The sequence below is a fragment of the Canis lupus genome, chromosome 27 (genome assembly GCF_011100685.1).
Source record: "Canis lupus familiaris isolate Mischka breed German Shepherd chromosome 27, alternate assembly UU_Cfam_GSD_1.0, whole genome shotgun sequence".
Classification (NCBI taxonomy): domain Eukaryota; kingdom Metazoa; phylum Chordata; class Mammalia; order Carnivora; family Canidae; genus Canis; species Canis lupus.
In genome coordinates, this window is record NC_049248.1 from 20813945 (window position 1) to 20824256 (window position 10312).

The window sequence follows — 10312 nt, forward strand, 5'->3', positions numbered from 1 at the left end:
AAGGAGATGCGAGGCATATAGATGGAGGCACAGAGGGTGCCCTGTCCCATGTGAACTGAACAATAAGATCGGGTGTAAGAGAAGTGAAGATAAATGGACCTTGAGCTGCGACCCAGGTCCTGGCTCCTGTCTTCTCTATTCAAAGCCTGGAGCTTCTACAGTTTTACCTTGAATTTCACTGGTCCTTGCATCTCACTCCCTCATGACGAATAGAAGTTCAATATCCAATGATGCCCAAAGTCAAGAAATCCTTCCCATTAGCTATGTCTTTCCTTGGAATTCCATCCTCCCAATCTCTGACTACTGAAATCCTTCACAATCAGTGGTTCAGTTTAAATATTACCTCCTGCCCACATGTTCCAGGATTACCTACCCTGAAGCAATTTATTTCCTCTGCCCTCCTCTAGTCCTTTGTGTCAGTCTCACCATAGCTGGCTCTCCACACACCTGTTCAGTTGTAGTTACCCTGTGTCTTCGCCTTGTTCTTTACTCATCTGTCAGCTTCTGCGGTGGGGAGACTCTGCCCCATACATATTTATATCCTCTCCACAGGGCTTGACACAGAGCTAAAGACTTGCTAAGATGCTTTCGCATAGTATAAAATAGAGGAAAAGACGCCATGGTGAGAAGATGTAGAAGTAGGGGCATTAGGAATATTGATTATAGATATTATTGTTAACATAGGTTCTCACGTGATACGTTCAGGAATGGGTCATATATTAGGAAATGTTTCTCTCACCAGTAAATTTATTCCTGCACAAAGTATTCGTCATTCATTCTTTCTCTAATTCAAATACAGAGCTTTTCCGAGTGGGAATAAGACAATAAGCAAGAAAACCAATGTTTAATAATTCCAGAGTGTGAAGAACCCCTGAAGGAAATAAATGGGGTCTTATCATAGACGAACACAAGGAATGTTCTTTAGGTAGAGGTTAGGAGCACCTTACTGCTCACTGTCATGTATCACACTAATGTGATTATGAATTAATTCAATTTCTAACCTGCAACTGTATCAATAACATTGATAATGAGAATAAAAGCCTTCGGACCAGGGTGTGTGTGTCGACCCAGTGTTAGGATTGGTTCCTACTTTGGTCCAAATTCCCGAACTCAAAACAAACAAACAAACAAACAAAAAAAAAAAAAACCAACAAATTCCTGAACTGAACACTGCCTTGGGAAGAGGGGAATCAGGGCCCTCCCCTTGCCTCAGGATGGACCCTGACCCCTCCTCTCCAGCTGAGGATTCAGCAAGCAAAAAAGCTGTTAAGTGCTTTGATCTTGCTCCAGACTTGGAACAGATCAAGGCAGAGGCCTCTAAAGTAATGCCCCAGGATATGAGGAGCTGGGGAAGAGATGGAGACAGAAGTTCACAGAGAGGCTAGTTGCTCTCACAGAGACTCCTTCTCACCTCCCACCTCAGTCTTAGTGAGTTCTGGGCTTCTTGGGGCAGCTGGTCAGGCTTTTGGACTTTTGGGAGAGCTAAGACATCTCCTAAGTGACTTTAGAGTCTCCCACCTCTCATCCCCATCATCCATGGATCCCCGCTCCAAGTCTGAAGACAACCCAGGCTGTGAGGAGCAGGCTGTCCGCCAGGATCCCAGCAGCCTCAGCCACCTCTGTCATTACCAGGGTTTTCCTTTAACTACTTGCCTGCCCCTTCCTCCTGGCACCAGTTGGTAGCATTCCTTCCTGTCTCTTGCAGAGCGGTGGTCTCATTAAGAAAGGCTTGGGAGGGCAGCCCAGGTGGCTCAGCGGTTTAGCGCCCGGTTCGGCCCAGGGCGCGACCCTGGAGACCCGGGATCGAGTCCCACGTCGGGCTCCCTGCATGGAGCCTGCCTCTCCCTCTACCTGTGTCTCCGCCTCTTTCTCTCTCTCTCTGTCTCTCATGAATAAATAAATAATCTTAAAAAAAAAAAAAAAAGAAAGAAAGAAAGGCTTGGGAGTAATCAGAATCCGAGACTGGGACCTGTAACTTTACACCCACTCACCCTTTCCCAAACCTGCCTCCTGTTGGGATAACACGTTTGCATTAGACATAGTTAGGTGAGCTAAGAAAGATCAGTTAATCATGCTGTGGGCTAAGGGAGCTGGCTAAAGCTTGGAGACTACCACGTTGACAGCAGGGGCTGAGGGAGGTCACCTAAGTTTCTGCCAGGATGGGGGCATTCAGGCTGGGGTGCAAGGTGAGTGCTCAGAGATCTGGAGCCCTGGCTGAAGAGGGTTGTGTGTGTGGTTGGTGGGGTGGGGGAACAGTGGCTCGACTCCTGCGGGGGTTGTCCTGGTGTCCTGAGCTGGGCTGGGGGAGGTGGATGGAGAAGAGGTCACCCCCTCAGCTTAGGGAGGACTCCAGGCTCAGGTCAGTCTTAGAGCATATTCTCTCCAGGTGGCCCAGAGCAGAAGGGAAGAGAATGGGGAGCAGACAGTTCAGACCAGTCCAGCCTCACTCCTGTCCTCTCCCCCTCCCTCACCTCCCCTTCCCAGCTTCTCATTGGGGCATTTCACACTCACTACACACCTGCTGTGTGCACAGAGCTCCAAAGTGTTCTCTGGCCTTTCTCAACCCAGACACCACTGCCTTCCCCGTGCAGCTCACAGAGATAGTCAGACTCCTCAGCATCTGGGTTGATGTCCATGCCCAGAAGCCTCCCTGAAGCCTGGGATCCGGAGTGTAGATATTTGGGACAAACCACGGAGAAGCTGAAGAAGTGGGGAGAAGGGGAAAGTTGGGAGACAGCCTCACAGTTTTCGGGGACAATATGATTACTTGCAGCAGCAAGAAGGATTAAAGCAAGAGGAGAGGAAGAACTTCCCTTGAGCAGACAGCGCTGCTTGTTTTCTGAAGCACAAATCCTGGACCTGATACAGGGAGGAACAGGGTGAAAAGAGACCCTTAGAGGGATATTGTCTCCCCAGGAGTGTTGGGGTTCAACAAGGTGTGGCGGGGGAAGGAGAGACCACACAGAGCAAACCGGCAGAAAACAAGGTGACACTCTGTGGGGATCTTGGCTTCCAGGTGGAGGCGCCAGGCCTGTCCTGCACACACAGGGTCGCTGCTAAACCAGGAGCCCTCAGCTGGGCTCTCAGACCTCAGTGATCTGCGTGGAGGAAAGACTGAGGCTGAGCAGGGTCCTTCTCTCCCACAAACCTGCCCTGGGCACTGAGGGGGCGTCTCCCTCCAGATGGAAGGAGGCCCAGGTGGTGGGATGACCCGAGGGGGAGCAGTCACCTTTGGCTCTGTCCTCTCCTGAGACGGAGTGGCTTTGGGGTGACCAGGTCATTAGGCCTTTCCAATGTCCCCGGGCTGTCAAGGGTGCCTTAGGACAGGGGGCAGGATGGAAGTGAGGGCTGACCCGTCCCCTCCCTCTGAGGCCACTGACAAGGGGGGGGGCTGTGCTTAGTGGGCAGGGCTTACTCAGGTGAACTCACTGCCTTGTAGGTATACCCTGGTTTTGGAGTTCCTCTGCGCAGCGCCCCCCATCACTTGCTGATGAGGAGATGTCTTTTCAGCTCTCTAACACCTGACCAGGTCTGTCCTCAGGAAGGGAGGAGGGGACAGTCAGAGGACAGGAGGAGAGAAGGGGGCTAATGTCCTTCCTTCAGCTGGGCTCTGAGCCCTGCCCTACTCCCTAGATTCCTAAGGGTGGAGGAGGTGTGAAAGCAGATGTAGAAATGACAAGAAATGGGGCAATGTGGTAGGATGCAGCAGGATGGAGAGATGGAGGTAATGGGAAGGTGGAGCCCACTGGGAGGTGGGGATGTCTGGGGAGGTGAGCCAGGAGGGGAGGGAGGCAATCTGGGTGGGGTTGGAGGTTGTTCAGGTGGGAGGGGACTGGATGGGAGGTGGGCAGGGGAGGGGTCAGAGGGATTGGGGGCCTGCATTTGGGAAGTTGGAGGCACCAGGATGGGGTAGTGCCAGGGAAACTCAGAGATGTTCAAGCAGGCCAGCTGTCTAGAAGGAGCCCTGGAGGAGGATCCCACTGGGAGGAGGGCAGACAGCAGCTCACAAGGAGTCAGAGCCTGGGAGGCTGCAGGGAGTAAAGGCTGTGGCAAAGGTGTTTGTGGGTCCTTGGAGCATCCTAGGAAGGTGAAGGTAGGACCAGAGAGTCACTTCCCATTCAGGCTGAGCCATGACTCTGCAGGGGAGCTGGGGAGGCCCCCTGAGCAGCAGGGGTAGGGGTAGGATCCCTACCCCCTTTCCTTATCCTGGGTCCCTTCTACCCACTCTCTCCTTGTCCATACTCTCTCCTGGATATTCAAGATCTCTAGAGCCTAGAGGACTGGGCTCTGGATCATTAGACCAAAGGAATAGGGTGGTGTGTATGTATGGACAAGTGTGACAAGTGTATGAGTGTGTGTAGGTCTGGAGGTGCAGGTAGTCTGTTTGAGGGGATGTGTCTTTGTGTTGTGTACATGTGAGAAGTTCGTAACATATAGGTGTGGTATGTGTGTATTTGAGGTAAGTGTCTGTGTGTATGTAGGGGTGTGAGCATCGGTGCAGGTGCCTGTGTGCATGTGTGTGCTGTCCCAGGGGATCCTGGAGACTCATACCAGACATGTGACTGATTTAATTTGTGCACATTTCCAGCAGGGTTGAGGCTGTGCTAGGGGGTGGAGGGAGGAGGAGCCAGAAAAGGGAGGCTGTGAGTCTTGGGGTGGAGATGGGAGCCTGAGCAGGGGTGCCTCTGCCCTGCCAGGAACAGGGGGAGGGCATCAGGGTCCCGGGTCTCAGGCTGGGTGCAGACTGGGGCCTGAGGCCTGCACTCAGGGCTGCATGGGAAGGGCTCAGAGGCCCAGCTCTGACCAGGGAAGGCTATAAAGAGGGGGGCTAGGGTAGGAGGGAGGACAAGGGGTCCAGGCCTAGACCAGGGGATCCAGGCCTGCTCTCTCTCTGCCCCCACCCCAGGATCTGGGAATGAGGGCACCAGGCTGCAGGTCCTAACTCTAGGCTCTCCTCATTCTGCCTGAGGGCCTTAGGGTCCCCAGGAGTCCTTGTGTGCCACCTTCGGAGGCTGGGATGACCCTAATCGCCGTGGAAATTTTTTCATCCCCCAACCTCCAGAGCCTCTCAAGTTATAACTCATTTGATGAAGCGACAGTACAGCCCTGAGACGGGGCCATGACTAATATGACCTCCTCAGTCTCTTTCTGTCCATCATATGAAGGATGGGAAAAGAATTGGCGGCCATCCCCACCACCCAATGCTTGACCCGGGGAGCCCCTGAGGACCAGACAGACCCCAGTGAGGCACCACAGGCTTTTCTCCCCACAGTGGGCAGGGTCCACACCCTGGCATAGTGACTGGAGTGGGAATCCTGGGGACAGAGGACACAGACCCCACACTTATCCCTCTTCCCCAAATTCAACTTCCACAGCCTAGCGCCCTCCTCTATCACTCCCAATTCCAAGATTGTCAGACTTGCCATAGTGCTCATCTGAGCCCAGACACCTGTCATGCATCATCTCAGGCCAGTGCTTCCCAAAGCTGAAAAAGCATACAAATCACTTGGGAGCCTGTTAATAATGCAGATTCTGATTCAGGAGGTCTGGGTTGGGGCCTGCGATAACAGGAGCTCTAACAAGCTCCCAGGTGACCCCCATGCTTCTGGTCCATGAACCACACTACGAAGAGCGGGATCTAGATGACTGTAGCAGGTGCTACAACTCTCTCCCAAGAAGAGTCTCTCTATCCATAACCACTGTCTGTCTATCCTCCAGATGGCTGTGAGAATCATATCTCATCCTTCCTGGGTCAGAAACCACACCCCATGGCACAATACACAATAAAACCTGAAGCATAAATTCCCTTCAAATGTGAGAAAACACACCCCTCACAAGAGTCTCATCTTTCATGACTCTTAGGATCTATGTAGCCTAGAATTACTGTCCCTTTTCCTTTCCAACTCACCTGCCCCTCTTCTATTTCCCAAATTACTCCATAAGCACCCACCTCCAGGAAGTGTCTCTTGACCAATACCTCTCTCTCAGTTTCTACTCATAACTTCCCTTCCAGAGTAATGATGCCTCCATTCCTATCCAATTATTGATATCTATTTTGTCCATTTTTCTCCATATGTGGGGTATCAATTCTCTTTCCCTAAAGAATCATAGATGCTCTAACAAGGTTTTTGCACCAGTCTCTCAAAGAAGCATCTAAAGTCGTGGGTAGGGATCCCTGGGTGGCACAGCGGTTTGGCGCCTGCCTTTGGCCCAGGGCGCGATCCTGGAGACCCGGGATCGAATCCCACATCGGGCTCCCGGTGCATGGAGCCTGCTTCTCCCTCTGCCTGTGTCTCTGCCTCTCTCTCTCTCTCTCACTGTGTGCCTATCATAAAAAAAAAAAAATTAAATTAATAAATAAATAAATAAAGTCGTGGGTAAATATATGGGTAATCCTGGCTCGAATAATTTTCCCTGCAGCCACCTACTTCCTGTTCGAAAGAGGAGAAATTCAGCAAGTGAGAAAGTAGCTTCCCTCCCTCCCTCCCAGCGTGGGCCCCATACATAATTACAGTAGAAAAACACTGGCCCTCCTATACCAAAGCATAAAATTGATGCATCAAGAAGGATGCGTGTTGTGCTCACACTGGAGCCAGTCTCATCTCCAGGGACTCCCTGGAGTCAGGTAGAGTAGGTTGGGGTTTCTATCAATTTCACTCCTCCCATCCCCTCCCACATCCCATGGGAAGAGATAGAGCAGGACCATGGAACATTATATCAGGCATCCTTCTGCCCCAGGACTTGTTTTCCCTGTTGATCTTGGAATGAACACTCTGCTTACCGCTGGGTCCAGAGGAAGGGGAGAACCTATCCCTGGCCCTGAGCATGATTCCACTGTAATGGAACAGACAGGACAGTCACCAGAACTCAGGCATAGCCACACAAAGGCAAAACTACAAGTGCCTGGGGACAGATCTAGCTGCTGGGTAAGGATACAGTTCTAGATGGAGAGAAATGCTGTTTGTCAAGGAAGTCCCCCAGAAGATAGCCTTAGAGAAGTAGCATACTGTTAGTCTGAAGGAAAGGAGAATTTTTGGTACCAAGGAAATGTGTAAGGCTCAATTCAATTTAACATGAATTTATTAAATGCTCATTGTATGCCTGGCCACCAGCTGGATGCCCTAGGAAGTGAACAGGTTATACTCCTTACCTATGACTATAATCAGGAACAAAAAAAAAGACAAGAAAGATACACAGATAACTGGTATGCTATTTTTTATTTCAGATTTCTTCAGGTACAATAGACATAACTGTAAGATACTTAAAGTACACATTTGATATACATGTAATTGTGAAATTATTCATTTAGATTTCCCTCTGTGAAATAATTAATAATGGCATTTTAATCTAAATGTTACATTAAATGAAGGTGAAGTGTTCAAAGGACACCTTGTTTCCTTCCCTTCATCTATACACATGAAGGGGCTTCAGCTGGATCTTTGGTTTTCAAAGTGTGGTCTCTAGACCAGCAGCAGCAGCATCACGTGGGAACTTGTTAGAAATATAAATTCTGAGTTCCACCTCCACCTCCTGAATTTCAAACACTGGGGACAGTGGTCTAGCAATCTCTTTTCACAAGTCCTCCAGGTTTCATGGCACCCCATGAAGTCTGAGCACCACTAAGCAGAGTACTGCAACTGGCCTCTCTCCACCTGGCTCTCTGTGACCTTGATTAATGAAGATGTAACATGGAGCATATCAGTTTAGCTTCTTTCAACTTTTTGTTAGCTCTCTTATTTTGTCCAGAACAAACCTGACCACTGGACACATGAAATCCAACCTGCTCATACAGGAAAAAAAAACTAATTAAAGCAGACTCTTCTGTGATGGCAAGTGAGGGATACTCAGCAGTTTTCGTGATGAGGAGTAAGTCTGTCTAATGTAGTGATACAGGATTAGCAAGGCAATAGGCTGCACATCTACAGCTGATGATTCAATCATCTGTCTCTGTGTCATGATTATCAATAGATTCCAAACATGGGGTAGGGGTGGGGGGAATGGCATGTTATTTATTGGACTTCTACAGCTCCAACAATGGGTTGTGGTGAAAAGTGGGCAGGAAGAGGGTACAGATTATGTTCAGTAAAGGGACCTAGTTAAGAGAATAACAGAAGGACCAGAGGAAATCCTAGAATTCTTTAAGTAGACAGACTTGAGGAACTATCAGTCCTGATCTCTCCTGTTACAGATAAACAAGCAGAGGGACTGAGCACTTTTCAAGTTCACATTGGTAGTTAGTGGTAGAAACAAGACCGTGACCCAGGACACATGGCTCTCAGCTGTGTGCTTTCTAAGTAGGTGGACCAAAGCAGGTTTCTACTGTTGCAGTAGAAAAACTTCAAAGTCCAAGAATGCAGATGTCCCTAAGTACCAACAAAGGGGTTCTCAGCATGGGTAATGGGTTCAAGGCCAAAGTGCTTTGTGCTTCAGAGGAAAGCTCTGGCTGCAATCCACCTGTGTATGGCGCTGTTGCCCCCTCACACAGCCAGGGCTCAGGCTACACAGCCTGCTCAGTGCTCTGAACAGTTTTGTTTTCCTCTGCTTTTCCTCCTGGTATTCCCACTGCCTACAGCTTCTCCCTGCTGCCCATATGTGGTAAATCCTATCCCTGACGACAGCCAACTAAAAGTCCATTCCTGTACAAAGTCTTCTCTAGTTTCACCAATTAACCCTCACCACTGTGCCAGCCACAAATGATCATCTTCTACTCTGAATTCCCAAAATACATTATTTGTATATTACTTATGACAACACTTTCTACTTTGTGTTACAGCTTTGCTTTACACCTTGTATTAGAATACCAGCTTCTTACGTGCAGGGACCATATGCCATCTTTTTTTGGTCTTTTTCTAGTTTCTTTTATTTTTACTGAATATAATGAGCATACAGTGTTCTTATATTACTCACACGTGTACAATACATGAATTCAACAATTCCATATATTTCTCAGTGCTCATCAAGATAAGTGTTCTCTTAGTCCCCTTTATTTAAATCACTCATTCCCCTACCCATCTTCCCTCTGGCAACTATCAGTTTGGCCCTCTATTTAGGAGTCTGGGATGGGGTTTTTTTGATTCTCTCTTTTTTCTTTTTAATTTTTTTTCATTTCTTAAATTCTATATAACAGTGAAAACATACATATGGCATTTGTTTTTCTCAGACTGACATATTTCCTTTAGCATTATACCCACCTGATCCATCCATGTTGTTATAATGGCAAGATTCTATTCTTCCTTACTATATATATATAATATATGTATATCTCACAACTTCTTTATCGATTCAGCTATCAGGGGATACAAGGGTTGCTTCTATATCCTGCTTATTGTAAATAATGCTGCAATAAACATAGGGTGCATATATCTTTTCAAAATCATGTAACTAAAATTCTTTCCAACAGAAAAAGAAACCATCAACAACAAAAAGAGGCAACCTACTGATTGGGAGAAGATACTCACAAGTGATATATTAATAAGGGGTTGACGCTCAAAATACATAAAGAACATATACAGTGCAATACCAACAAAATAAATAATCCAAATAAAAAAAGGCAGAGGACCTAAATATTTTTCCAAACAGACATACAGATGGTCAATGGACACATGAAAAGATGCTTTGTATCACTAATCATCAAGGAAATACAAATTAAAACTGCAATCAGATATCACTTTACCTAAAATCAAAAATAGAAGAAAAGCAAGTGTTGGCAAAGATACAGAGAAAAATGAACCCTCATGAACTGTTAATAGGAATGTTAATGGTGTAGGCATTATGGGAAAAAGGATGGAATTTCCTCAAAAAAATTTAAAAAGAACTACCATGTGATCCGGTAATTCTGCTACTGGATATTTTCTTAATCGCTACAGCCACTGTGGGGATCATACTCACCAGACTCAGACAAGAATCATGCTATACTGACTGAGACAGCTACATCCTTCACTAGTGGATATTTAACCAAAGAAGAGGAAAATGCCTTCCAGCTTCTTCTAATACTAATTATGTAAATGTCAGTAAACAGTAAAGAAACAATTAAAAGTAGAAAGAAAAAAAAAGAGGAGAAAGAGCAAAGTCTCATCTTTCACTCTGCCATAAATATGGAGCTCTATTAGTATTTTCTTTTTTTTATTTTTTTATTGGTATTCAATTTACCAACATACAGAATAACCCCCAGTGCCCTTCACCCAATCACTCCCACCCCCACACTCCTCCCCTTCTACCACCCCTAGTTCGTTTCCCAGAGTTAGGAGTCTTTACGTTCTGTCTCCCTTTCTGATATTTCCCACACATTTCTTCTCCCTTCCCTTATATTCCC